Source organism: Zalophus californianus, chromosome 9, assembly GCF_009762305.2.
Source record: "Zalophus californianus isolate mZalCal1 chromosome 9, mZalCal1.pri.v2, whole genome shotgun sequence".
NCBI lineage: Eukaryota > Metazoa > Chordata > Mammalia > Carnivora > Otariidae > Zalophus > Zalophus californianus.
This window is the reverse complement of record NC_045603.1, coordinates 1,720,331-1,747,065: the sequence shown is the minus strand read 5'-3', so window position 1 is coordinate 1,747,065 and position 26,735 is coordinate 1,720,331.

Genomic DNA, 26,735 nt, shown 5'->3' with positions numbered 1-26,735 from the left:
TGAAATGGAGAGATTTTTCAGGTGCTGATTCTCCATCTTGATATCATCTTTGTTGAAATGTCTTTTGCCCATTTTCTCAATGCATTACTTCATTATTTTTTACTGTTGAGTTTTGAGAGCTCTTTATATATTCTAGCTACTAATTCTGAGTCAGATATGTTGTTTACAAATATTTTCTCTCAGTGTTTAGCTTGATTTTCAATCCTCTTAACCTTCATAGAACAGAATTTGACATTTTAGTGAGGCCCACTGTACCAGTCTTTCCTTTGATGGCTCGTGCTTTGGTGCAAAGCCCAAGGGCTCTTTGCTTGGCCTTAGAGCTGAGATTGTCTGCTAGGTTCTAGTATATTTTAGATAACAAAGCAAGGCTAAATCAAGTTACAAGATGTTTAATGTTGATATTAAATATAAAGTTAATACCAAAATATCTTCCAAAATAGTAAAATTCTACTGTTATTGTGCTACTGATAGTGTGGACTGTAGTGGATGCACCTCCAAGATTCAGGCAAGAGACCTTCTTCCATCCCATTAGGTGACTGGGGAGCGATGCTCAGTCTCCTTTGGAGATAAGATCAAAATTCAGGGTGAGCTCTGCCCCTTGAACACACTGCTGGAGTGGGAACTAGTGGGCGGCCTGGGCACTATACCAAGAACCCCGCAGGCTTTGATGAGCTGCAGGACCCTGGACAAGCCCATCCCCATTACACATCTTCAGGGTACCATGAAGTGAAAACTACAGGAAGCCTTTTGAGAACCTGAACATGTTAATCCATGCTCATGTGTAGGACACTCTAGGTCTGTGTCTAGTGTGGGCTGATCCTGACAGCATTGCCTCAGTGAATCCTGACATCCCTGTGAGGGGGGACCACCACGTGCCCACTTATAGATGTGGGATCTGGGTACAGAGACGGGGAGGCAGGGAGGGAGGTGGCTGAGTTTCAAAGCCAGCTCTGACGTAGGCTCCTCACCCCAACCTGAAGAGTGCACTCACCAACCTGCAGCAAATACATGCAGTCCCCTGAACCAGGGGCGGGGTGAGCACTCACCTGGGACTCAGATCGAGGAGGGCAGCGCGTGTCCTCTCTGTACACCCAGGGAAGCGGGTGTCCCTGCATTGTTGCTACCCCAAGCCCGCTCAAAGCCCGGGTTAGTGATGTGCATGCCATGGTTTCTGAGGAGGCGTCCTCTCTCCTCTCTGCTCTCTTGGGGTCCCCACATCCTTCATGCCCTGTGGGCAGGTGGTGTCGGTGTCTCTGCCACTGGCCACTCACAGCCTCGGTCCACGGGAGCCCTGTGTGTTCAGGACAGGATCCTGGGATCCACGGGCACACCATCGGCCCTGCAGCCCGCGTTGCTAATTCCTTAATAAAAGAGTGCGTTTATGAAATCTGACAACATCAGGGGAGATTTTTAAACACTGTACATTAGGACTTTCACGGGGAATCGTTAATGACAGGCGGGCCCAGCAGAACAGAGCTTTCATCTAATACCGGTTTCGGGAAAGTCAATTGCAGGGTTATTTCTGCAGATTAAATTAACTCTATTTGGAGGTCACCTCCTGTAGCTAGATTGAGAAAGACAGATACACAACAGCAAATGCTCTCAATGAGATATTAATTCCACTCCACAAACAAGGATATTATGCCCCCCAATACTTTAAAGAGAAGATTTTTCTTTTTCAACCCCTTTCCTTTTGGACAAAACGTATCAGCCAATTATCAGGCATGTACACAACCATTAGAAGAACTCCTCATCGGGATTGTTCAGACGTGACCGCCTTTGATCCAGCCCCGTTTGCTTGCGGGCCATCCAGGGTGGTGTGAGCAGCAAGGACGCAGGAGGGTGGCCGTCATGCTGGGGGGCCAGCTAGAGCCTGGGCAGGGACAGGAGTCCCTCCTAGGATGGTCCCTTTGGCAGAGGCCACTGGTCCCCAAACCTGGCAGGGGCACAGAGCGCCCAGAGAAACTTGTAACCTGGGATCCTACATGGGCTTCCAGGAAACCCATGGCTTGGACTCCTCCTCCATGCTGGCTCCCTTGCTTTGAGTTTTATTTATTTTTTCTTTCCTTGTTTCTTGCTTTCAGTGAATGGGAACTTGATGGCCCCACCCCTCAAGTGCCCCTTGGTTTGACGGGCTCGCCTGGTCATGCTTCTCCCCTCGGACCACCTCCCTCGGAGGCACCCCTGGCTGACTGAACCGGGGCAGCACCCGGCCCCCGGCCCTGCTCCCATCACTGTGTCCGTCTGGGAGGGCCGCCCCTGCCCAGCACGCCCCGGCCCACGGCACACCTGTCCCCTCATGCTCCCTCTGCCTTCAAGTTGTGACCACACGCAGGCAGGCTGCCAACCTCATCCGTGAGACAGACACTCCCGGATCAGTGATTCTGCGTTCAGCTCCTGGGGTGTGTGGAGGCCCCCGAAAGTTATGTTCATGTCCCGACCTGAGCCTGTGACATGACCTTATTTGGAAAAAGTCTTTTGCAAATGCGGTGAAGTTAAGAGCCTCAGGATGGGATCATCTTGGATTTGGGGGGGGGCCTAAATCAATGCCAAGTGTCCTTATGGGAGACAGAGAGGAAAAGACTCAGAGAAGAGGAGGCAGAGAGTGGAGGGACATGGCTGCAGGGCAAGCCCCGTCTGGGACCACCAGAGGCCGGAAGAGGCGGCCAGGACGCCCCCAGACCCACCAAGGAACAGGGCCCTGCTGACACGGTGATTTCTGGCTCCCGGCCTCCAGAACTTGCGGGAGGGCCTGCGTCTGTGGTTGTCAGGCCCTTGTTGGCGGTCATTTGTTAGAGCGGCTCCAGGGCCTCACCAAATTGCAGGTTCCTGGATCCCTGCAGCCAGCTGCAGGGGTGAGGCCCAGGAGTCAGCATCTCTGCCATGGCATCACGCACTCCTGCCCTCTGAGCACCGCGTGCAGGCCTGAGCGGCCCACCATGCTCGGGGGCTGCCCCCCACGGGGATCCCCATCACTTCTGCACACCGGCCTCTTGCTGAGCTTCTCGGCAGGCCTCCCAGCGAGGGTCTGTCCCCGGCCCGTGTCCCTGTAGGGGACGGGGCGGCCTGCCTGCTCTGTTGGCCGAGACCCCAGAAAGGGATGCTTGGTCCGGCTCTGCTGCCCGGTCTGCGGCCTCTGGGGTGGCAGTGCGCTCAGACCCCTGCGCGGGTCGTGGGAGTGGGGGGGCGGGGGGCGGCATCCGAGACATGCTGCTGGGCTGTTGGTTAAACCCGCATTGTTTCCTTCCTCTGCCCATCCCCTCTTCCCCCGTCCTGGGTGTCCTGCCTCCCACCTGCAGCTCATTCTGGAAGCGTCTCTGGGAGGCCTGAGCGTTGGGCTGTTAGCAGTGATTAACAGACCCCTCCCGGGCGCGCAGCGCTGCCCCTGCTGGGAAGGGAGCTCATTTAGGGCAATTCTAAGCAGAGACTAATGACTTTGGATGAGCTTTGAGGTAGTTGATACCAGCATAAAAATAAACATCAGAAGAGGGGCGCTGGCGCCTTCTGTGGGCTCAGGGGTGCTACCCCGCCCCCGAGGGCCTTCCTATTGGGGCGCTGGCTCCCCCCAACACCGCGTCTCCGGCTGAGGGGTCTCCATCGCCACACCCTGTTTCCCTTCTCATTAGCCCTCTCAGGGGGCCGAGTCTAACGAATGAGGCCGCGAGGGGTGCTCCAGGCTCCTGGGCAGCTGGAGGACTGGGCGGGGATGCCCTGGTTCTTCCAGGGATGCCGAAGGAAGGGCTGCTCGGCAAGACCCCGTGGGCCGTCCTGAGCCCTGAGTGGCGGTCGATAGCTCAGACCGGGTGCTCTCCCCAGTGCTTGGCTCCTACTATCTGCATGCTGGGCGAGCAGAGGTGCAGATGGATGCATACGACCAAGCCTTGCTCTGTTTCTCACAGTTCTTCTCTCGTTTCCTCTCCCCTGCGAACTGCCCACCCCTAGGGCAGGGCTCTGGAGGGCGTGGGGTGCAGCCTGGCTCTGTCCCTGGCCATGCTGGTCTGACACAGGGCGCCCCACTCGGGTGGGACTAGGGGACAGCGGGTCGTGGTCTGCGTGGGCTTGCAGCATGCACAGGCCCCAGAGCTGTGGGGCGGCCCCCCGTCCCCCCGGGGGCCTGAGGTTGGGATGCCTTGGACACTGTTGGCTGAATTGCGCATTGGGGTCCCCACAAAAGGCCTAAGCTGAGGACAGAATTAGCCAGTTTGCCAGCAGGGAGGATGGGAGCAGAGTGAGGGTCCCGCCATCAGGAAGCAGTGGGGTCGGAGGGGTTGCTGCAGAGGCCCCTCCCCTGGTCAGCGGGGCCATCAGAACCCAGGCAGAGGCAGGCGATACGAGGATAGCTCCTCGCTGTCAGTTCTTGTGAATCAACGTCTCAGAGCGAAGATCCCCCATGGCTGTGGCCCCTGGGAGGCCCTCATTGGAACCCAGTGGCCCAAGGAAACAGATGGCAGCTGGGGCTGGGCTCCCACCCAACCCTGAGGATCCAAGGACCTGTGGTCATCCCGTGAGGGGCGTGGGGTCAACACAGCCAAGAGACACGGTCTCTCCCTGAGAGTAGAGAAGGAGCCTCTGAGATCTCTGTCTCTGTCTCTGCGCATGCTCACTAATAAAAATCAGTGGGTCTTCTAGACCAGACCGCCGCCTCCGGGATTCTGCGCACCAGCCGCGTCTGCTCACTGATGGGCTCCCTGCAACTCAGCCCCCCACGGTCAGGTCCAGCTTCCCTGCGACCCTGTGCTCCCAGGACTGAGGCCAGGGTAAGGACGGGAACCCATGACAATCTCCCATTTCCCTGCGGCACAGAAGGGCGTTAAGAATATAGTCTGTGCATCCCGCCTGGGGGGGCGCAGTCAAGGTGGCCCCAGGCTCAGGCTCTCAGCTGTACGCGGGGAGGCGTGGTTCCCTCCGAGCGGGGGGACCCGGCCGAGCTCTGAGGGCGCCGACCTGGGGAGGAGGGCCTCCGTCTCCTACTTTAATTACTTCAGCCCCTCACAGTTTACAGAGTGCGTCCACACCGTTTCTCCACGGTCATGGCGCCACCGATTGGACATGGCAGGAGCCCTCCGCCCATTGTACGGATGAGCCTGCAGATCAGAAAGCGAGGAGACTGGACCAGGGCTCACAGGTGATGACCAGCGCCTTGCTGCGGGGACCCAGGAGCCGGGTTTCTCAGATATGCGAATCCAGATGTGTGAATCCTGACTTCCCTCCGGCTGCGTCTCCCCGAGCCTGCACCTGCTGCGGGGGCCAGTGGCGGGCGGAACACACGCGCTCTGTCCCCGCTCCTCCCCGCGGACCACACTGCTGACTGTTGTAAAGCTGCCCAGAGCTAAAAACGTCCTGCATCAGGGGAAGCCCAAACTGGTTCCTCCAGGTTCCAGGGGCCAATTTAGCAAGTCCCATTGAAAAAAGTCTTTGAATGGACATAATTGGACCTAGAAATTTCATTTCTAGGATTTTTTCCTAAAATACATATAAATCTAGATGCAGAGGATTTGCTTCATAGATGTTCATGTCTGTCTTATTTGCAATAGTAAAACATGAAGCCAACGTGTCCAGGGGTTGACGACCAGCCTTGTGGATTCAGAGGCATCGATGGGATTAAACCCCTATTAGGGACCATTCTCCTAACTGACAGAGGATGCCAATAAAAATGGACGAATGTATCAGGGTGTAACGGTGTAATCCCATCTGGAATGGGGGGGTGGTGACGTATCCCCAGGCCACAACAGTTTTCAGCAAAAAGACAAAGGAAGCATGGGCGCCGTCTACCTTGTGGATGAGCCCCAGAACAGGGTGCAGGTGCACGAAGCCCGTTACCGAAGTCCACATATGGTATCGTCCCCTTTCTATGAAGTCCGTAGTCACAGAATAATCCTTAAAGACAGATGCGGGTTTCCAGGGCTGGGGGTGGGGGAGGTGGTGCGTGGCTGTGGGGTTTCCTTCAGGGGTTGGGCATGTTTTGGAACAGGTAGAGGTGAGGGGGCACAGCCTGTGGCCGCAGTAAAGACCACGGCATTGTGCACTTGAGAATGGCCCCGTTGCCTGCCGCTGTGTGGCGTGTCTCCCCTGGACAGGGGGGCCCTCGGTCCTCGGCCTATACGCCCCGGAGGCCAGTGGTGGCCTGATGGAGTGTGACTCAGGGTCATGGACTTGCCCGTGGCCGCGCCAGCGTTTGGTCCCACGAGGTCTTCAGGAAGACCATGCTCCTGAGGGGGAGCCCAGGGACCCCATGGAAACGGGGAGGACAAGGTCCAGGGTGAAGAAGGCACACCCCAGACCAGCAGAGGCTTATCCTCATGGGGAAGCAGCAGGAGGGGGGTGCACCTGTTCTGATCACAGCATCCAGAGGGACCCGCACCGGCTCCTGCGACTGAGGGGCGGCTCGTAATTCCTCCGTCCTGCGTTCGCAGCGCCCACTGATTTCTCTGCCCCACCCCCGCCCCGGCCATCTGCCCCGGTTTAGGTTTAGAAAATGTGAATAACGTTTTATTGTGTAGGAACAGCAGGAACAACTGATTGGCCTCTGCTCTCCGTCCCAGGATTCTGTTGGCCGCGCTGGTCCTCGCCCCCCAGACTTGGCTGACCTCTTGTCGGCCCATCGCTTGCCTGCCCAGCCTGGTCCTCTCCGCACGGTGTCTGCACTGCAGTCTGGGGTTGCTGCAACCCGCATGGTGTGGGGGCCCAGACCGCTCCAGCGGGTCCCAGCCCCACGACTGAGCATCTCAGCACCGGGGGGCGAAGAAGGAGCTCTCCTGTCCACCCGGCAGGGCCTCACAGCCATCGGCCGCTGGGAACAGCCCCGTGGCACTGGGAAGAGAGAAGGGCGTCACTTGATGCAGGTTGTGGAGGTGGGGCATGGCAGGCTGAAGGCCGGCTCGTTGCTGAAGCTTCCTGCCTGGGAGCCCGTGGTGCATTCTCCGGTGGCCTCAGCCGTCCACGTGTCTGTCCAGCCAGGCACAGGGAGACAGGGCCACACGTCAGGTTCGAGGGGTGGGGCTGCCGTGGAGGGGGCGAGGCCAGGCTATGCTCAGGGGAAGGCTTCCTGACAAGGGTCTCCTTCTGGGGCCCTTGGTCTGTGCGTCCACGGCCCTGCAGGACCACAGGGATGGGAAGCTTCCGTGTCTGCTAGAGCCAGCTGCTCCTGCTCTCCACTTTCCCTGCTGCTTCCTGTTCCACCTTCTCCAGAAAGTCTCCAAAACCTCGACTGTTCCCAGAGAAAGCAGCCCATTAGGGTTTTCATTCTGATTGTGTTGAATTTACCTATTAATGGAGAATCGACATCGTGGTGCTGTCTCCTGACCACGTGAATTTCTATTTGCTCAAATTTACTGTGGGTTTTTAAGGAATGCCTCGGAGTTGTCCTCATACGAGTCTCGCCCATTTCCTGTTAAACATACACACGGGTAATTTTTCTCCTTTGCTGTTGTAAGTGGGCCCTTGCCGCCACGGTTCTCACGTGTCACCCTGTGGTCGCATCTTCTCACGGGCTTCACACTCAGCCTCAAGACTGGATCGCTTCACTCCGCCCGCCGTGGGGGTAAGAGCCTCTGTGGAAACAGGTCGCGGCAGCTGGTCCCTCTGTGGTCAGCACCCGCCTGCGTTCATGTGTGCCCACACGTGTGTGCATATTTGTGCATGCACACGCGAGCATGAGTTCTCGTATGTGTACCTGTGTGCACGTGTGCATGTGGGCACACGTGTGAGAGGCTTGGCCTCCCAGGCCCTATTCCCACCGAGGGATGGCCCTGCCTCGTTCTTTGTTCACCCCTCCTCAGGAGGCCCTCCTTCTACCTGCCTGCCTGCCAAGTGCTGCAGCGGTGGGGGCAGACGGCAGGTGGGTCCCCCCACACCCGCGGTCCTCTGAGGACCCAGAATCTGGACACGTGTTCTCTGTGGCAGGTGCCCAGCGGGGCCAGCCAGAAAGGAAGGAGTGGGTGCCTCTCGGGGGACGGGGGGGTCTGCACAGACCCCTCCCTTATTCCCCTGACGATGTGATCCCACCTCAGATGGGCGCCAGGGTAACCGCAAGAAAGCAGGAGTTATTTATTTCACTTAAGCCGTGGAGAGATCCACCACTCCCGTCCTCGCATCCTGTCAGACGTTCGCAGCTGTTTGCTTCTTTGGTCAGAGGTCAACACCACCGGAAGATCCAATTCCGGCCCGTTTCCCTTGCAGCTCCCCCACGGCAGCCCCCTGCTCCCCTGGAGATTGATGGTGCCAAGTGTCCCCATCGATCACCACCATCCCAGCCCAGAGGCAGCTCTGCTTTTCCATTTATTTTGGGCTTTGGAGAGACCTGAACACTTAGCTTTTATTTCTGTGGGCTCCCACCCCAAGCTGCCCTTCCCCCCCCCACCGCCGGCGTGTCCCCTGTGGTCCTGGCCCCGTCCCCCTCTGCTGCCAGCAAGCTCAGTCCTGCCATTTCTGAGGAGCCCTTGGAGCAGACCTAGGGGCCTCCGTCCACTCCACGGGGGGACGTCACCCAGGCCATTTCGGCTGGAGCATCACATCCAAGCTGGGGCAGGAAAAGGACACCCGCGCTGGGAGTGGGTCTCAGAGGCCCTTCAACGCAGGGGTCCTGTCTTTCTCTCTTTCCCGGCAAAGCCCCATTCAAGTGCATCCGGTACACAGGGCGGGTGGTGTCGGCCACTCTGGTTCTTGGTTAGCGGTGCTGCACGCAGGTCTTGTTGAAGCCATCTGGTTGGGGCAATGCAACCTCTTTTTGGCAAAGTCCCACACTTTGCAAAGTGAAGAACAGGTGTTTGGGGACATGGGTGCTGCGACCTCGGGAGTCCCAAGCTTGTGCTATCCCGTTCCTAGGGATGGGCCCAGCGCCGGCCTTGGTGGGGGGTGATGTGTCCTGCGGGGTGTTTGGGAGGTCACCCTCTCTAACCTGCCCAGCCTCCCCTCCCTGTGTCCCCAGCCCCAGATCCCGGCCCCTGTGGGGTCCTGACGCTCTGCACCCTCACAGGCATGAGAGCACCTGATCATCCCCTGCTACACCTGGGCCTGTATCTAGAACCTTCCTCTGCCAGAGCTGAGCTGCAACTATACCCAACTCACCTGGGCACAGGAGGAGCTTCCAGCGGGTGATGGCCGGACCCCCAGGGAGCTGGCTGGCAGCTCAGGTAATGGGGGGTCTCCCGTGCCCACAGGGGATTCACGGAGCCCCAGTCTTGGAGCTCAGCCCAGGGGCAGGGGGGCTGAGAGCTGGACGTCACCCCTTGTACCGCCTCCACGTCCCCAGCCCGACACCAAAGGGCCTGCGTGTTGTCCTCTGCTTCCTTCCGTGTCTGGAGGGGGTTCCCCTGTGAAGTGACCTGTCAGGTGGGCCGCAGCCTGGGCCGGCCTGAGCGGGGAGGGGCAGATGGGGGTCTGAACGGCCGAAAGTGAAGCGTGTGCCCCTTTTCCAGAATAAAGGGCGGGAGTGGCACCGCCCTTGACAACCCGGGGTCGGCACTCAGCTCAGGTCTCAGCTTGGACCGTGGTGACCCAACACCCGGACACCTATGTCTCCCGCGCTGGAGGCTGGGGCGCAAGGGGCAGGCACCAGCAGGGGCCGGTCTGTGAGGCCCGTCCTCCAGGCGCTCCTCAGTGTGTCCGCACCCGGTGACGGGGAGGCAGGTGTCAGGGTCACTGACGGAGGCTCGGATCCCACCGCAGGCTCCAGCCTCACAACCCCCTCACCCCCCAGGGGCCCTGCCACCTCACGCCCTCACTCTGCGGGTTGGGGTGTTAGCGGGTGGATCTGGGGGCACGGACAGTCAGCCGGTGTGCCTGGGGTGGCCCGAGTGAAGGAAGGAAGGCAGGGTGTGGGATGGAGGTGAGTGAACCAGGAAGACAAACTCGAATCCCTGAAGAAGTGACCTGGTCACCTCTGTCCCCCAGACTGCACCCCTGTCCCCGCAAGAAGCCGCGAGGGAGTGGCTGCCCTGGGTGGGGGTGGGCTCCTTGCAGGGTGCCGGCGGTGTGTGTGCCACGGGGTGCCAGACCACGTCCTCAGCCCGCAGGATCTTCGGCGCTGACGTCTCTAGGCTGGCTCCCGTGTGCAGGACCCAGGTCTCTGCCTTTAAAGTCAGTGAAGTTTGAGGGTTTGGCAAACACCAGCCGACGGAGCAGGGGGCCCCCAGGCTGCCAGGAAGGACTGTCCAGAGACGGTTTTCATCTCCAGCCGCGGGGAGGGGCACCCCGTGGGCCCCCACCCCAGGGAACAGGAGTGAGGAGGTAGCCCCAGGGGACCCGTTAGCAAACAAGAGCATCTCAAGGTCATTTCTGTCAGGCAGGGTTTGAAAAACTTTTATTATGATTATTTTTCCAGCTCTACTGAGGTACGGTTAACAAACAAAATTGTCACCTATTTAGAGTGCGTCGCACGATTATTCGATATCCGTGGACATCCCAGACGCAGATCTGAACGCCTCCCTCCACTCACGTAGTTACTTTTGTGCAAGGCGAGAGCGTCCCTCTCCTCCCTTAGCCTCTTTCAGGGATGCGGTACGGTGCAGTTACTGAGGGTCCCCCAGGCTGCACAGTGGGCCCCAGGACTTACTCACCCTAAAGCTGGAGGTCTGGCCCCTGGACCAACCTCCCCCAAGGCCTCCAGCCCAGGCTCCTCCCTGTCCCTCTGCGTCTGCCGACATCTTTCCAGGGAGAGCTGGGGCTGGGCCTGGGAGCACCACCCACATCCCTGCCACTCCGGCCGAAGTGCGGACCCTCCCGGGATCGGTGGGCCGCCGGCCCCACCGCACGAACAGCAGGCTGAGCCACAGAGGCCTGGTGCCGGGCCAGGATCCGACGGCGGGTGGCCCCTCGGGAGCCGGGCCCCGAGCCCCTGTGCCCAACTCGTCTAGCCGGTCTGCACAGTCGGGGCACGTCGAAGAGAGGACATGCACGTCAGCAGGTGTGAGTAAAAGTGACATTCCTAAGGAGAGGGTTCTAACAGATTAGTCATTTACCGAAAACCAGCAGCTGATAAATATTGAATCGGAGTTCTTCACAAATACACCAATTATCTCCCAGAAAGCAGGAATTACCACTGCATAGCCGTGCGGCACTAAATGTCATTCAGCTAATTGAATTTCTTGATTGACTCAAATATTCTCAGTTCTGAAACACAGTGAGACAAGGGAGGGGTTTCCATGACTACCACTCTTCCCCTGAGGCTGGGGGTGGGAGGGGTTGGGGTCCCGGGGTCCTGAGGGGGGACACGGACTCTGGGGACTCCAGCCACACTGCGGCTGGCCCTCCGTCTCCCCGGGGCTCCCTGTCTCCCGGGCTGGTGCGCCCCTCCTCCTGGGCCCCGCTCTCGGGAAAAGGAGGTGGCTCACTTGTCTTCACCCCGTCCCTCCCCACCTGCTGCTCCCCAGAGCCACCGCTGGCTGGAACGCGTCCGCCGTGTCCACCGCGGTCACCACTCACTCATCTCCAGGCCAGGGACCACGGCCGGCTTTCTCGTCCCCTAGCCTGTATCTGCCTGTGTCGGGCCCCCCTTCCCCAAATCCCCCAGCCCGAGCCAGAGGGCAGGGCAGGCAGCTAGTTGGAGACCGCGGAGCGAGCTCAGGAAGACGGGGTGGGGGGGGCCGCGTCAGAGGTGAACCTGCACCACGTGTGTGTCTGTCTGTCCGTGAACCGCTCTCACCAGTCTGCGGCCGGTTTTGTCCTCTCTGGGGTGGCCTGACAAGGTCGCCTGGTATGCAGGGTGCAGGGATGAGGAGATCTGCCCCTCTGCCTCCAAGGGCCGGCCCCACCCCGGGTGTGCAGCCGAGGGTCCCTCCCCAGCCCCGTGCAGCCCCCCGCCCGATCCTGGCAGGAGGGGACGCTGCTGTGACAGAGCCCTCTCTATTAAGGGCTGCGCTGTCTGGGAGCTCGGCGCCCGCGGGAAGAGCACAGCCTTATGGGGGACGTCTCCCTTCTCCGTGGTCATAGTCCATTTGTCATCGAGAAGTGGATTTGCAGACAGTACAGACTGGAGCGCAGTCCGTCTGGAGAAGTGCACTCCTCGGGCTGAAACACTCGGGAAGTGCTACGGGGTGAAAATGTTCCAGACCAGGCTGCCGAGAGCCTGGGGCCGCTGCTCCCGCCCTGCCCTGCGGGGCCTCCCGGGACCCCTGCGCTTCCTGAGCTGGCCCCTCGCCAGAGATGGTCGCAGTGACACCAACATCAGGGAATTTGGAGGAAAGGGTGGAGCTTCTGGAGGCCTTGGGGTCGGCTGAAAACACAAGCAGTGGAAGAGAAGCCCGTGATGGGAGAGAAGAGAACAGAGCAGGGACAGGGCAGAGGCTCCCCAGCCCTGAGCTGTGGGCGCCGCGGGCACTGGGGGCGCCGTGGGTGCCGTGGGGCTGCTGGGGCAGGAGTGCGGTCCTGGGGCCATGGAGACCGTGCTGGCTCTGTGGGCTCCCAGGACGGCCCTGCTCCCGGGGCAGCTGTCCATCACCTGGACACCAGGCCAGGCCCATGGGGAAGGGTGGACTCCCCAGGAAGGAGCACTGCCTCCCTGCTTCCCCTGCCCTCGCTCCCTGGACTTGCTGGCCCAGGCGGGCTGCAGGACCAGACTGTTCCCACACCCGGCTCCAGCGACAGTGAGACCAGTGCTCTCCCACGGCCATGATCCCCGCAGAGCAGGAGTGTGCTGGCCTCAGACGGGCTGTGCTGGGCTCAGGAGTCCCCTGGCCTGGGGGGCACAGTCTTCCCCCTACATCCCAGCCGAGACGTTTCCGTTGGAGCAGAAGGTCGAGTGGCTTCGTCGGCCTCGGGCTCTCGGTCAGCGCCCGAGCATCCCCGCGTGACCACGAGAACACTGCATGCTTGCTCCCACGTGTGTGCGATGAGCTCACTTACCAGAACAGCTCCTCAGATGCTATTTATTTGCAGGAAACCAGGGGCTGGAATTCATCTTCTAGGTTCACCCCATGTGAGAAGGCCGCTGCAGAAGGTGGCCCCAGACTGTGGACGGTGCTGCGTGGCCGGGGTTCGCTGGCTGGGACTATGGAGTGGCAGGGCTTCTCCAGGACCTGTCTCCTGCTGCCTACACCCCAGACCCCTCTGAGGTGGGAGGTGGAGATGAGCAGAGGGCTCAGGCTCACATTGCCCTGCCCCCCCGGGCGGACCTGGAGGACTCAACGAAACCAGCATTCCTGGCACCCCCGCCCTGGGTGCACACCGCCCCTCCCTCAACGTCCTCCTCAGGAGCAGGGCAGGCCTGAGTCCCCGCCCTGGCCAACAGCCCTCACCACCCCTGCCTGTCTCCTCAGTGTGGTGCCGGGCCTGGCCCCTGCCGGACAGGAGCCAGTCAGCACGGTTGAGTCCTCCTGCCACAGGAACCTCGGCACGGGAGAGAGAGTCGGGGCGCCAGGACTGTCCCCCACCCCGGCCTCCCTGCAGCCCAGCAGCAGTGCCCTCTGCCCCATTTACCAATGAGGAGACTGAGGCACAGGGGGTCACCAGGCCATCGCCCCCTCTCCAGGACCAACCTCCAGGTCACGTCCTCTGACCCAGCCCCAGGGCCTTCCTGCACAGCCCACTTCCTCCGGCCTGGAGGCACCTGTGGTCATGCCTCGGTGGAATGAAGGTCCTCACTACAAACAGGACTGGGCGGCATCTGGAGGTGCCAGAGGAACGAGGTTCGGGAGTCCACCCTGAGCCAGGACAGGGTCCTCAGCAAAGAGCCCCAGCCACCTGCTCTCTGCTCTGCCCTGGAGCACCTGGGAGGGTCCGGCAGCCGCCTGTGTGCACTGCCTCCCTCAAATGGGTGTTACTGAGACCAGCTGCGTAAAATGAAACGTGGACAGTTACAGGATGCATCAGTTACGTGTTTGCTATGTAACAAAGTACTCCAAGACTGAGCATCTCTGAACATTTCTCACAACACAGTCTCTGGGTTAGGGACTGCAGCAGACCTGGGGGCCTGTGGCTCAGAGTCTCTCCCAGGCTGTGATCCAGGTGTGGCTGGAGCCATGGTCTTATCTGAAGGTTGGACTGGGGCTGGACCGGTTTCCACTGAGCCACCTGGCTGTGGGCAGAACACGGCTCCTCACGGGCCGTCAGATCTGTGGTCAGCTCCATCAGGATGAGCCCAGGGGAATTCCTGACCCTTGGGAACTTCATCTCAGAGGTGACACCCCACGTCTCCTGCTGCGTTCTGTTCATTAGGCCCACTACGCTCACGGGGAGGGCTTACACGCGGCATGAGTGTTAGGAAGTGGGAGCCCAATGGTCAGTAAAGACCCTAATTAACGGCCCATCTCTGAGAGGAACTGGACCCACTGCCCTGGGGCCCTCCCCACAATTGGTCCAAGGGTCAGCACTTCTGCCTTTGCTGCTCTACTCCGGGTCTGTGGGTCTGAGCACCTGGGTGGGGGCGAGCTGCAGAGACCCCCTCACTGTGCTGGGCACTGCGGGCAGGACGGCTGGCACCTGGGCCCCAGGGACTGTCGGTCCCTCAGACCCACCCCCAGAGGCCCTAGAAGGCCTTCACTGGGAAAGAAGAGCCTCTCTGGGTGGGGGCCCCCTGGTGGAGGGGTGCTTCTCACAGGAGGAGGTGCTCCAAGGTCCCGCTGGGGCCAAGCAGGGCCAATGGTGGGGTATCTGAGAAAGTTGTCTCTGCTGGAGACGTTTGCAAACTGACTAATAGGGGATGCGGGTGGGGGTGGGGGTGTGAACACACTTAAGCCGAGCTGAACTCAGGCTCACTTCGTAGCCACCAATGCCGGCTCGCTCTCTGTCCCTGAGACTGAGGGCCCCTCGCCTGAGTGCAGGGCAGCAGCCGCCTGAGACCGTGGGAACTGCTCACCCCCAGGCTGCACAGAGATGGCTCCTTTTCTTTCTCTTTTTTATTAACAAACACATTCTTCATTAAAAGTGGATGTACTGTCAAGGTCCTAGAGTTTCCGACCACTTATTAAAAATAAGTATTTTTCAAAAGCAGAAATGCAATGAGGAGCTGGATGAAGAGTTGCTTCTCATCAAAAGTGTCTTGGGGAATCCGTTTCAACATGCATGGAGCCCGACATGACCCCAGACCCTGGACAGCGGTGGAGGGAGCCGAACAGGCTGCCCCTGCCCCCAGCTTACAGTCCAGGGGTGAAACAGACCCGGCCCACTCACGATAACACAGCAGGGCCTGGTGCAAGGTCAGGGTCACTGTCGAGGGGGGCGCAGGTGCGGCCAGTGGGCTGCCCCCTGCTGTCACCTGGGCTCTGGCCTCGGAGGGTCCCTGCTGCAGCCTTGCTGCCCACAGGCCTGGAAGCGGTGCTGGCCAGGCTCAGAGCTCAGGGTGGCTGCCCCATGAGGCAGGAGGGGCGGTGCCGGGACGTGGTGTTCTGCCCCTTCTTGGAGGGGGCTCTCAGTACCTCTGGCTGTCACCCCCTCCCCAGTTCTCTCACGGGAGACAGGCCTGTGGTGCTTACACAGCTCAGAGGAGGTGGGACCCACACACAAGGACTCTGGGCCATGTCCAGGCCACTGTGGGCGGCACTCCTCAAGAGGAAGGGTGGGGGGCCGGCACCGTCCCCGCGCATGGGGGTTCCTGAGTCCGTAGAATGCCTCCAGCTTCTCCAGCTGGTGTCAAGCCCTCCCAAGCTGCTCGCACAAATGTCTGTTCCTGTGTTTGGGGAAGGCGGGTGTGAGCAAGCAGATGAGGTCTGCAGCACCGTCAGGGGCTGAGGGGCACGTGGGGTGGGTCAGCCAGGGGAGCAGCTTGGGGAGGGCACAAGAGGCTCTGTGGGAGGCACAAGGGCCAAGGAGGGGAGGGGAGCACTGATCAAGCTTGTGGGACAGAGAGGCCTCTAAGTGGTGACATTTAAGCAGAGACCTGACAGGGGCTGTGGATGGGGAGGGAATTGTTAGTCCCATTTCATAGATGAGCAAAGTGAGGCTCACTGAGGCAAGGTTATTTGTCTAGGTCCCAAAGCCGTAAATAGCAGGCACTTGCTGAGTGGACAAGACACAAATGCCCAGCGTCCATGCCAAGCTCCATCCCCAGCTGTCCTTGGCTCGGCTCCCCAGGTCCCCAAGGGCTCAGTCACAGACCCTACCGGGGCAGCCCCACCGTGGGACCCCTGTGCTGGGTGACAGTTAGGCCGGGCTCTCTGCATAATCTATCTGGTTGTTCTGAAAAGCAGGGCCCACCCCTGGGACTGGACTGGCTAAGCCAGTTAATGCACCCTTAATGAGCTCACTGGTGCTGGAGGAAGTGCTCGGAGGACCCAGGACCGGCTGGCCCAGGCTCACAAGGCCTCTGCACACAGCCCTCTCCTCTGGGGGGAGGCAGCACGTTGGCAGGAGTGGGTCCAGGGCAGGTGTTTGTGTATCTACTTGTTTCTTCCAGGGAGTTTGGTATGAAGGCGGATATTAGCAGGCCATGGGGGAGGCGCCGGATCGTGTCCGGGCCAGAGCTGAGTGACCAGGCCGAGTCTGTGCTCACACAGACGTGCACACTCAGGGGCACGCTGCCCCCACGGCCCTGGAGGGTCTTCATTTGGAATCTGGACAGTCCTGGGGGCCCAGGGGCAGATGTATGGGGGGCAAGTCCCCCCGAGCCAGGCTGGGGAGCTGGATTCTGTGCCGGGGGCAATGAGATGACCGGAGAGGATTTTAGCAGGAAAGTGCCCAGCACTTCAGGATGGTTAGAATGGTGTTTGCACAAGTAGGGAGGGGTGCGAAGAGCTCACGGACCCTCCAGGAATGGAGGCGGCAAGACAGGGGCGGGGGATGGGGAGCCATTGAGAGAGCAGGGGGAGGGTGGGAAGGGAGGGAGAGGCGGAGGCCCGGCCGGACAGAGGGCTGGAAGGCCCCATGGTGTGCGTGCCAGCGGATGTGCCGCCGCTGGAAAGACAGACAAGGACACTCGGGGCAGCGGTCCAGGGGGTAATTCGCACGCACAGGGCGGTGACGATGCTGGTTCCTGGGGGAACCCAGGGCCAGACACAGGCTCCCAGGGGCATCTGGGGCCCAGGGTAGGTGATGGGCTGACAGTGGACCAGGCACCGGAGCCAGGGACCCCGTGTGTGAGCCAGGGGCTGGGGAGGGGCCCCAAGAGGCCAGAGGGGACACGAGAAGAGGAGTGGGCCGTGGCCGGGGTGGGGGCCTCATCTTCTTCGAGTGTCCAGCCTCGGGGAGGGGTGCCTTCGGGTCACCCTGCGGGGAGCAGCCGAGGTGGGTCCATTGTTCACTCGGGGTCTCTGCGTCCAGGCAAGTGAGGCAGGGGCATCTCCGAGCCCCTACCGTGCGCCGAGCCCCGTCTCTGGTCCCGTACTCGCCTTCCTGTGTGGTCCTCGAGCCCCGGAGGGGTCACTGCTCAGAGCCCCAGGAGCAGGTCGGGGCGGTCGGGAGGAGGTGCTGCCTGGGCCTCAGCCTCCTCTTCCCGACCACAAGGTCAGCGTCAGGCAGGGAGGGCGTCCTGGGTCCTGCGCGGTCCACGGACAGGGGTGCAGGGGCGAGGGGAGGGGTGTCTGGGTTCACCCGGGGGCGTCTCTGAGGCAAAGAGGAAACGGGCCGCGTCCGCTCCGGGGGGCCAGGCTGGGGCTTCCCCGTGGCTCTTGCTCTGCCCTCTCTGCCGGGCTGACTGGATTGACCTTGAGAACAGACAGTGGTGGCCTCACCGCGGAGAGACAGCCTGAAAAGAGCAAATATTGGCTCCCCGCCTCAGGCAAGAAGCCGATTTGCCCCCGGGGGGCGGGGGAGGGGGCGACCTTGCTTCGCTGTGAATTGAGGGAAACTTCTGGGTCAATAAATCTTAATGTTCTTTCAATAGACATCGATGCTTCCCTTCCCCTTGTCATCTTGTCTGGGACGCCCCATCGCTGTGCCTCCGTTAGGTGGGTTTGCCTCAACGTGTCGTCAGGCCCTCTGGGCCAACACGACCGAGCACCCCTCAGATGGAACCGGCAGCCCCCGACCCCCCACAGCCCACCAAGGCCCAGTCCTCGCCCTCCCCATGCCCCAGCTGCCCAGAGCTTCCCCTAGCCCCCTCGGCGGGCCCTGACCCCAACCCTCCACCAGCTTCCCACTCAGACCCTCAGAAGGAGGCGGCTCTCCTGGCCTTTGGAGGGCGTGGTACATGGCAGAGCACGTGGCAGCCCAGCCCCCTGGCCTCCCCGGCTGCAGACATGCTCCTCGGACACCAAGGCTTACGGAAACCTGCCTCTGGGGGGCTTCTGGCCTGGGTGGCAAATTTAGGCCCAGCTTGGCTGGGTTGGGCTGTGAGGCCCGAGGAGGAGGGCCCATGGGCCTGAGGGCCAGCCTTGGGCTTGGGCGGGCATCTGTCCAGTGGACCAGGGCTCGCGGGGTGTCGCCCAGGCGCCGGACCGGGAGGCCGGTCCTGGTGTGCGAGGGAGGGTTGCAGTTCCTGATGGCTGCAGCAGTAATGCAGGCTCAGTGATTAGGATGCCATCCATCTCCCCAGAGCAACCACTATGTCCAGGATGACAGTGATAGTCGTACGTTCATGATTTATGGAGATAGTAATGATTATTTTCGTAATAGTCAGTTAAAGGATTTTTTGGCAATGGATCAATTTGAAGGAGATTAAAATACAATCATTTTTGAGTGACTAGGCTGAAGGAAGAATCAAATCACGTGTGTACGTGTGAGTGTGCATGTGTGCACATGTGTGTACACGTGTGAGTGTATACACATGCATGTGTGTCTGTATGTGTATGTGTACATGTGTGAGAGTTTGTGCATTGTGTAAGAGTGTGTATGTGTGCATGTGTGTGTACAAAGTATGTGTGCGTGTGTACATGTGTGTTTGAGTGTATACCTTTGCACATGTGTGAGTGTGCACATGTGGCTGTGTGTGCATCTGTGCACGTATGCACACAAGCGTCTGAGTGTGTACATGTGTGTGAATGTGTACATATGTGTGCATGTGTGTGTACATGTGCGAATGCAAGCCCCCATCTAAAGCCTTGACCTAGAAGCAAGGAGTGGATAGACCCAGCACTCTGAGTAGACCGCTGTATTAACTGACTCCCGAGCCCTAAGGAGAATTGACTGCTACAGTATTGAGGTCTAGCTGTCAGGTCCCCGAATGCTCCCAAGGACTGTAGGGTTCCAGGACTGCCAACAAGATAAAGGACAATATGAACACAGGATAAAATTCTGCTGTGTGTGTTTGTGGGTGTGTGGCTGCCCTTCAGAGAGTGAGTGCGGCACAGATAGCACAGAAGTTTCCAGAAGGCTCCAGTGCACGTGCTTTGGGAGGTGACTCCGTCGAACGCGTGACCATGTCTGTGGGCAGCAGTGATGGAAATGTGGCAAGTGCTTGCTGCTGCTTCTCCCTCCAGGTTTGCGCCTCCTGCTTGGCCTTTTCATGGCCAGGCCTCCCCAGCCCACTCTGCTTCCTGCTCCCGTCCCCCTGCCTTTGACTCTCTCCAGATGGCCACCTTGAGCTCTGTGCCTTCTCTCTGGCCATACCTTCTCTCCTGGGTGTCTAGCCCGTAGGTGATGGGGTTCCTCAAGGATAACCAGACCCTCTTTCTTCCCATCTTCCCTGACGCCCTCTCTCTGGGTGACCTCACCCATACCGACAGCATCGGGTATGGACCACATACGGATGGCACCCACACTCCCACGCGAGCTCCCTCCCGGCCCCGAGCTCCAGGGCTCTCCCTGCATCCATCCTCTTCCGAGCTTCTTCTCACAGACGTCTTGCAGTACCCAGCTCAACATGCCCGAACCCAGCTCATGAGCCCTCTCTCTTTCTCAGAGAGTGGCACCAACACCATCCTGTAGATATTGCCAGAGACCTGGAAGCCATCCCTGTCTTCTTCCAATCCCTTACATGCTCCACGGTTGGGCAAGTGTTACATTTGGTCAGTTCCCTGTCCTGAGCATCTCTGAAGCTTGATCAAGCAGAACCTGGCTCTGTCTGCTCCAGCTGCCCTGGTCCACCCCTCGTTGGCTTTGGGGCATGCCCAACCTAAGCCAGACAACTTTTCAGCCTAGGTCAACTTGTCATGGACATATTTTTGGTCTCACAAACCAGATCAAATCCCCTGGGATGGCACCTCATAAATTTGCATATCTCTGCTGTGCAGCACTTGTCAAAGTTGCAATTCTACATTTGTGTGGTTATTTGAATAAGCCTGTTTATCCCACTATTTTGTAAACTCCATGAGGTTGGGTATTGTATATATGAGATTTTACACATCATTGTTTCCTTAATGCCTGGCATGGAGACTGTCTACGGTAGGTGCCCACCCATCCATCCCTCTCTCCCCCTCTACCACCTCCCCTTCCCTCCCATTCTCCCTCTCTCCATCATCCCTCCATCATCCATCCATCATCCATCCATCCACCTATCCATCTATCCAGCATCTATCTATCCATCACCCATCCATCCAACCATCCATAATCCATCCATTCACTATCCTTCCTTCCTTTCTTCTTTCCTTCCTTTCTTCCTTCCTTCCATCCACCTATCCATCCATCCATCATCCATCCATCACCCCTCCATCATCCATCTATCCTTCCCTCCATCCATCATCCATCCATTCACTATCCTTCCTTCCTTCCTTCCATCCATCATCTATCATGCATGCATGCATCCATCCATCTATCCATCATCCATCCATCACCCCTCCATCATCCATCTATCCTTCCATCCATCCATCCATTCATCCATCTATGTGACAGTTACTGAGTGCTCTGTACCAGTCACAGGTGCTTCACATAGGTTAACTCAATTGATACTCCCAAAAACTTAGGAGGGAGTGATAACTCTTGTTATTAACCTCATGTTACAGGAGAAAACGGTGGGCTTAACAAAGGTAAGTTGACCAACCAGCCAGTGTCAGAGCCCCATATCAGATGAGTGATTCCCAAAGCCCACATCTTCCCATGAAGCCCTCTTGAAATGGCTGCCTGCACTGACTCTTCCTGATGTCTCTCCTGTGAAAGGTCTTATTCCTGGAGTCTGACCTGACAAGAGCTGTGGCCGCCTCAAGGACTCCTGGCCTCCCCTCCCATTTCTTGGACCCCACGGAGATGCCTGGCTATATGGTGGCTGAATTGCTGTGGTCAGGAATGCATGGGCATCATGACCTTGTGGTCATCATCTATGTGACTTGCTGTGCATTACTCAGCCTCCCTGAGCCTCTAATTGCTTGTGGTACAGGAAGGCTAGAGCCCTGCCAGGTGGGATTGCTGGGTTTTGTAGATTATGTATGAGGAGGGCCAGGAAGATGGGTGGTAAGTGGTGTTCCAGCTCCCTCTTTTTCTCTTGAGGACCATCAGGTGTGGTGTTTGGGCTGAGGCACCGTCCCCTCCTCCAGGGAGTTTGGTCTAACAGGAGGATGAATAACCTGGAGTGGGGGATGAAACAGAGCTGCACAAGCGAGGGGCAGGAGGGGGAGACCCTACAGCTCTGCACATGGAGGACACCTTCTCCTGATGTCCAAGAGACAGGGAGACTTCACAGTGTGAGTGGGGCTGGGCTGTGGGAAGGGGAATGTGACGCCTTTTGCCACCTGCTCTGTGCTGAGTGTTGAAAACCTATATCTCATTTACTCCTCCCAAGTGTTCTGCCTGGAAGATGTTTTGTGAACAAGCGAATTGACCAGGGACGCACAGCTAGTAGTGGCTGGGGTCCCTGTGCCCCTCCAGGTGGCCTTTCCACCACATCACGCTGCGTCGTGTCACGGGGTGTGAAGAGTCCCAGGCAATGAAAACGGGAAAACTTAAACAGAGGGGCATGAGAGTGAGCTTGAGTTTGCGGTCAGGGCGGGAGAAGCAGTTGTCACTGGAGGAAAGGACCTAACTGTTTGGCTAAAGAGTGTGAACTTCACCTTGACCGCAGCAGGGAGCAGCAGGACCGGTAGGAGGGGTGTGGCAGGCAGTGAGCGCCCCGGAAAGGTACCTCAGTGACTGCGTGGGGAGCACGTGACGGCGGCTAGGGCTGGGGGGCAAAGATCCCCAAGGGTGTGTTAGCAGATGCACCGGCCACCTTTGCTGCGTTGGATTTCCCAGGAAGATGAGTCACGGGTTCGAGAGAGGCAGGGGATCACGGCCGGGAGAACAAAAGCAGTGAAGTGTTGAATGTGATCGTATATTAAAAACATCTAGCAATTGCACCAGGAAGAAAGAGCACACAACGTCACCGTATGAATTTTGAAAACCGCTGCCCCCGAAAACAGACCCAGCTGTGTGTCTGGGTGCCTTTCCTTCCTGCCCGTCCAGCAGAAGGTGTCCCAGGTGAAGAAGGATGTTCCCAGACACGGGGGGCGGGGGGAGGTGACCAGGAGCCCAGTGGGCAGCCTGGGGAAAGTGGAGACAGGGTTTTCAAGAGCAGGAGTCCTTGCCGGCACGGTCGGATCTCGGTGGAGGCAGAAGGAGCACCAAGTGCTCGCCACGTCCCAGGTCCCGAGGCTGAAGGAAGGAGGGTCCACTTAGATAAGGTAAATACTGGCTGGGTATTTAGAAACCTCTAGACAGAAGTCAGAGTCTGGGTTCCCCACGGAAATGCATGTGCCCACCTGGGGCCACTGTCCACGTGCCCCCCCGCTCGACCCCGTCGGACAAACCAGGCTCAGCGGCGAGCCGCAGGTGCCCAACTGCCCAGCCAGAGGCGGAGGTGACCCGAGCACTCCTCGGGCACACGGAGAGCGCAAGGAGCCACCCCCGCCGCGTCGGAGCCAAGTGGGCACCAGGGAGGCCTGAGCGCTCAGGACGGTCTCGTGGACAGTCTGGGGACCCAGCAAACGTGTTGGCAAAGGGTAGGGGGGAATGCACGGCAAGAAGAGACAGGAAATAAACAACGAGCATCAAAGGAGCAAAACTGGAAGAAAATCTAGCCTAAGAGAGAAGGCGCTCTGCGAGTGCGTCAGAGGCTCAGGGAGAGCGCGGTTCCCACGAGACCACGGCTCAGCGTGAGGGCACCGCAAAACCACGAGCAGGTGCAAATGTTCCGGGCTCTGGGGACAAGCTAAGAAAGAAGGGCTACAGTCCCCAAACTGGAGATTCATTTAAAATAGCACCAAGAAGGAGGAATTTGCATGAAAATTAGGCTGTTGCCACAAGGAGTGATTGAGTTGGGCTCAGGGCCAGTGAAGAGGCACAGAGAGGCTGGGAAGTAAGAGAACACGGCGACACGGGACGTGGGGGTCCCGGGAACGCGAGGGGGACCCCCGAAGAACCAGCATGACACACTGGGGAACAGAGGACATCCTCAAAGATGTCACAGAAGAGAAGCCTTCCCTGGAAGGGAGAGCCAGCGCCCACGTCAGGAAGGAGCGCCCCTGGTGGCCTTACTGGGCCCTGGCCACCCGGAGATCGCCGTCGTCCGGGGGAGACGCAAGGAAGAGCTAAAGAGAGACACACGGACCTTCCATTCTTCCCGCCGCATCATTCCCCACAAGCCCACAGGGACACACATCTCAGGGTTTGGGGGGACGGGGGATGAAGTTTCCCGGATGACGTCATTTCCTGCAAAGCAGGTGCAGACCTTGTAAGATTCGTGGCAGCCCCTTTGTCCTGCGTTAGGCTTTGTGATGACGTGATGTAGCGAGTGGATGCTGAAGACTCGGTGAGGGATGGATGGGCTTGGCCATCATGCGCTCAGACTCCGGGTCGCACTGGCCGTGGGGCTGGCCACGTCCCAGGCCTCCTGTGTGGGGGATGGAGCCAGGTGCCACTGCGGGGACGGCGAGAGGAGAGCATCAGTGGTTCCTGCCACGTCTCGTGGGGTGGTGTGGACAGCACCACTGGGAAGGGGGCTCCACAATTTTAAAGCCAGCCAGTTTCTTTCATATATGAAGGCAAATAGATTTTAAAAAAATCCATATATTCAAGAGGAATAAAATTCTCTATAAGAAAATTTGGGAAATGGTAAGCCTCTCCGGGAAAAGCATGAGATCCATCATCCAGCCTAGGGCGTGTTGGGCAAGCAAACGCCACCGGCCGGTGCAGGAAAAGGGTTTGGTAAAAACGCCGGTGTGACTGCAACGTGCATTATTGAGACATGGTTAAGTGTGGAATGAAGGCTACACAGCATTTCCGAGACCCGAGGGCAGCCTGGGAGGCAGGGGGAAGGTGAGTGGAGGATGCCCCTTGGCTTCCTGCCCCCTCTCCTGTGGCTGTCTGCAGGTTGCTTCCCTCATTTGATGCCAGGTTCTTTCCAGCTGATGGGATTTGGGAGGATATTTTGCTTTCCATATTAAAAAACATTCAATGCATGTACATCATTTTCACAGAAATAAAATAACCGGAACTGCCTAAGAGAATAAGCAGATGGTGTTTCATAGCTGCGTGGACACCCCTCGTCTCTTGTCCTGGGACCAACGAGGCTGTGGGGTGGAGCCTGGTTCTGGACGAATCTGAGGCTCCCTGATTTGGAGCTTCCTGGAAAGGTGACTGGTGCATGTGAGCAAGATGAGGAGCTTCTGGAGGGGGGAGAATGGTGAGCAGGCAGGCACTGTCTTCGCTCCCCATCAGTTACCCCCGCCAGGTCCTTGGCAGGAATTTGGGCGTGGACCCCTCAGGGCTGAGACCCCAGGGCAGGTGCCTGAGCTCTTCCTGGAGAGAGAGTCCAGGACATTTCTCTGCACGGAGGACAGCAGGGACACCGGCGCTCTCTGGAAGCAGCTGGAGATGCTCATGGGTTGGGCCAAGGGTTGCGTGACAGGCCGGTTCTGGTCATCCTGGAATCCAGAAGAGATGGCCGGGGATTAGGGCAGAGACACCCCAAGTCAGGCTGGCCACACGGAGGTTTCTGTAACTGCCCGGGTCCCGGAGGCCTCGGGGAGGCCCCCTGTGGGCAGAGGAGCCTCGGGTCCTGTGGGCTCATCCGACCTCACCCCGCCTTGTAGGGAAGCTGGACTAGCACCTGCTCCGGTTCTGGGTCACGGCCTTGGACTGCTTTCCCGAAAACGACTGTCTGTCCTGTGTGTGTGTGTCTGGGTGTGTCTGACCCCGGGGCGTGTGCATCTGTGGCTCACGGAAGCTCTGGACTGTACGGGATCAGAACCACGGGCCATTCTCCCTCTCTCCCCACACACACCTGCCCCTCCTCCGCTTACCCCAGTCTGCTGTGCACCTGTGTGTCGATCGCTCAGTGACAGAACCCAGTGATCCGCGCGGGTGACTTCAGCGGCTGTGTCTCTTCTTCAAAGAAGCAGCCGTTGGGTAACGTTTATAGGATCTGGCTTAATCTCATCTTGTACCCGTCTCATCCCCGCTCAGGGTGGGTTTTGGGGTCTGTAAAGCCCTCCCCTCCAGCATCGACGCGACAGACTTCTCTCCCAGGCGTGCAGGCAGGGGTGCACCCGGCCCCGCAGGGGCATAGCCCGTGTCAGGGCAGGGGCGACCGGGAGTCACGGAAGGGAAGAGGTAACGGTTCTCTTTCACCAGAGGAAGATACGGCGTTCTGCTTTACAAATAGGTCAACAACATTAAGATTAGAATCTCAAGAAAAACAAAGTTATAAATCACGAAATAATATAATAGAATGTAATCGGTCTGAAATAGTGGCAGTAAATGGGTCCTTTTGATGCATTCTGTCCATGTTTTAAGATACGGGGAAGTGCCTTCAAAAGACCATAAATCACTCTGGTTTAATCGCTAGAATAAAAATGGAATTTACAGTGTCATCGGAGAGGCATTCTTTAAAATAACACATTAGCTCCTCATCTATGACAGTTCGGGGAAAAGATGGCATTATTTTGAGCTTCTTTACTTAATTAATTTGTTTTCAAATTAATAGTTTCTTAGTTTTCTGTCTGTAAACATTTCCGTAAAGCATGAATCTGCTTTCTCTGTTTTTCCCTAATTTCGGAGGTGATTCCACAGACCCAGCATCAGCGGGGATATTTCTGAGAGGGTCTCCAAACGACACCCCCCTTCCCCGTGGCCGTCCACGGGATCAGGATGGGATCGCACTTGGACACTGGGGACTCCATTTCCGAGTCATTGGTGGCGGGGAGAACCAAACTGTGTGTCTGCCTCCGTTTCCCCAACACGGCCCCTTCCAACGGCCGCTGTCGGTGCCAGAGCTTGGCCAAGCTTCCCCCGGCCCCTTGTCCAGAGCTGCCCCGGGGGGACGGCGGCGGGGATGGTCCGAGCCTCAGTGGCATGGGCAACAGCTCGTGGGGCAGAAGTTCAGCTGCGTGTGGCCTGAGCTCCGAGACTGTCAGGGTGCCCGAGGCTGTGCGTGCCGCCCACGGCGCACACACCCAGCTCCACGAGGAGTCACATTAGGACCCCAGGAAGTGGGGTCCCAGACAGCAGCTGGTAGTTCCTGGAACCAGCCCCAAACCCAGTAGGTCGGGCTTCAGGGGCATTTCCTGCTCCCAGAGCCTCCCAGAGCCCTCCGCCGGCCCCAGCCCCTGTGCCGTTAAGCCTCGCGGCACCTTCTGGCCAGTGGGCTTGTCGGGGCCCGGGCGTGGTCGTTTCTGGGCTGGGCATCAGAAGCTGGTGCACAGACCCCAGTCCTTCCTGCGGTGGGACCCGGGAGCCACGTGTGAGCTGGGGGCCAACCAAGGTTAGAGCAGTGGGGAATCAGCGCTGGCCGGGTTCAGCATTAACTTCCCGCCTCTGCCTGGTCTACTCTCCTCGCGCACACAGAACTGCGTTCCCAGAGATGCACCGACGGGCAGCCACGAGGCCCTACATGCAGTGCAGCGGTGGCAGTGGGGAGACCCCAGCTCGCGGCTGGGATGGGGGCCCAGGCGCGCGGGGAAACACGGGGACATGGGTGCGACCTGTGCCGGCCGGCACCGCCCCATGGGAACACCGTGCTT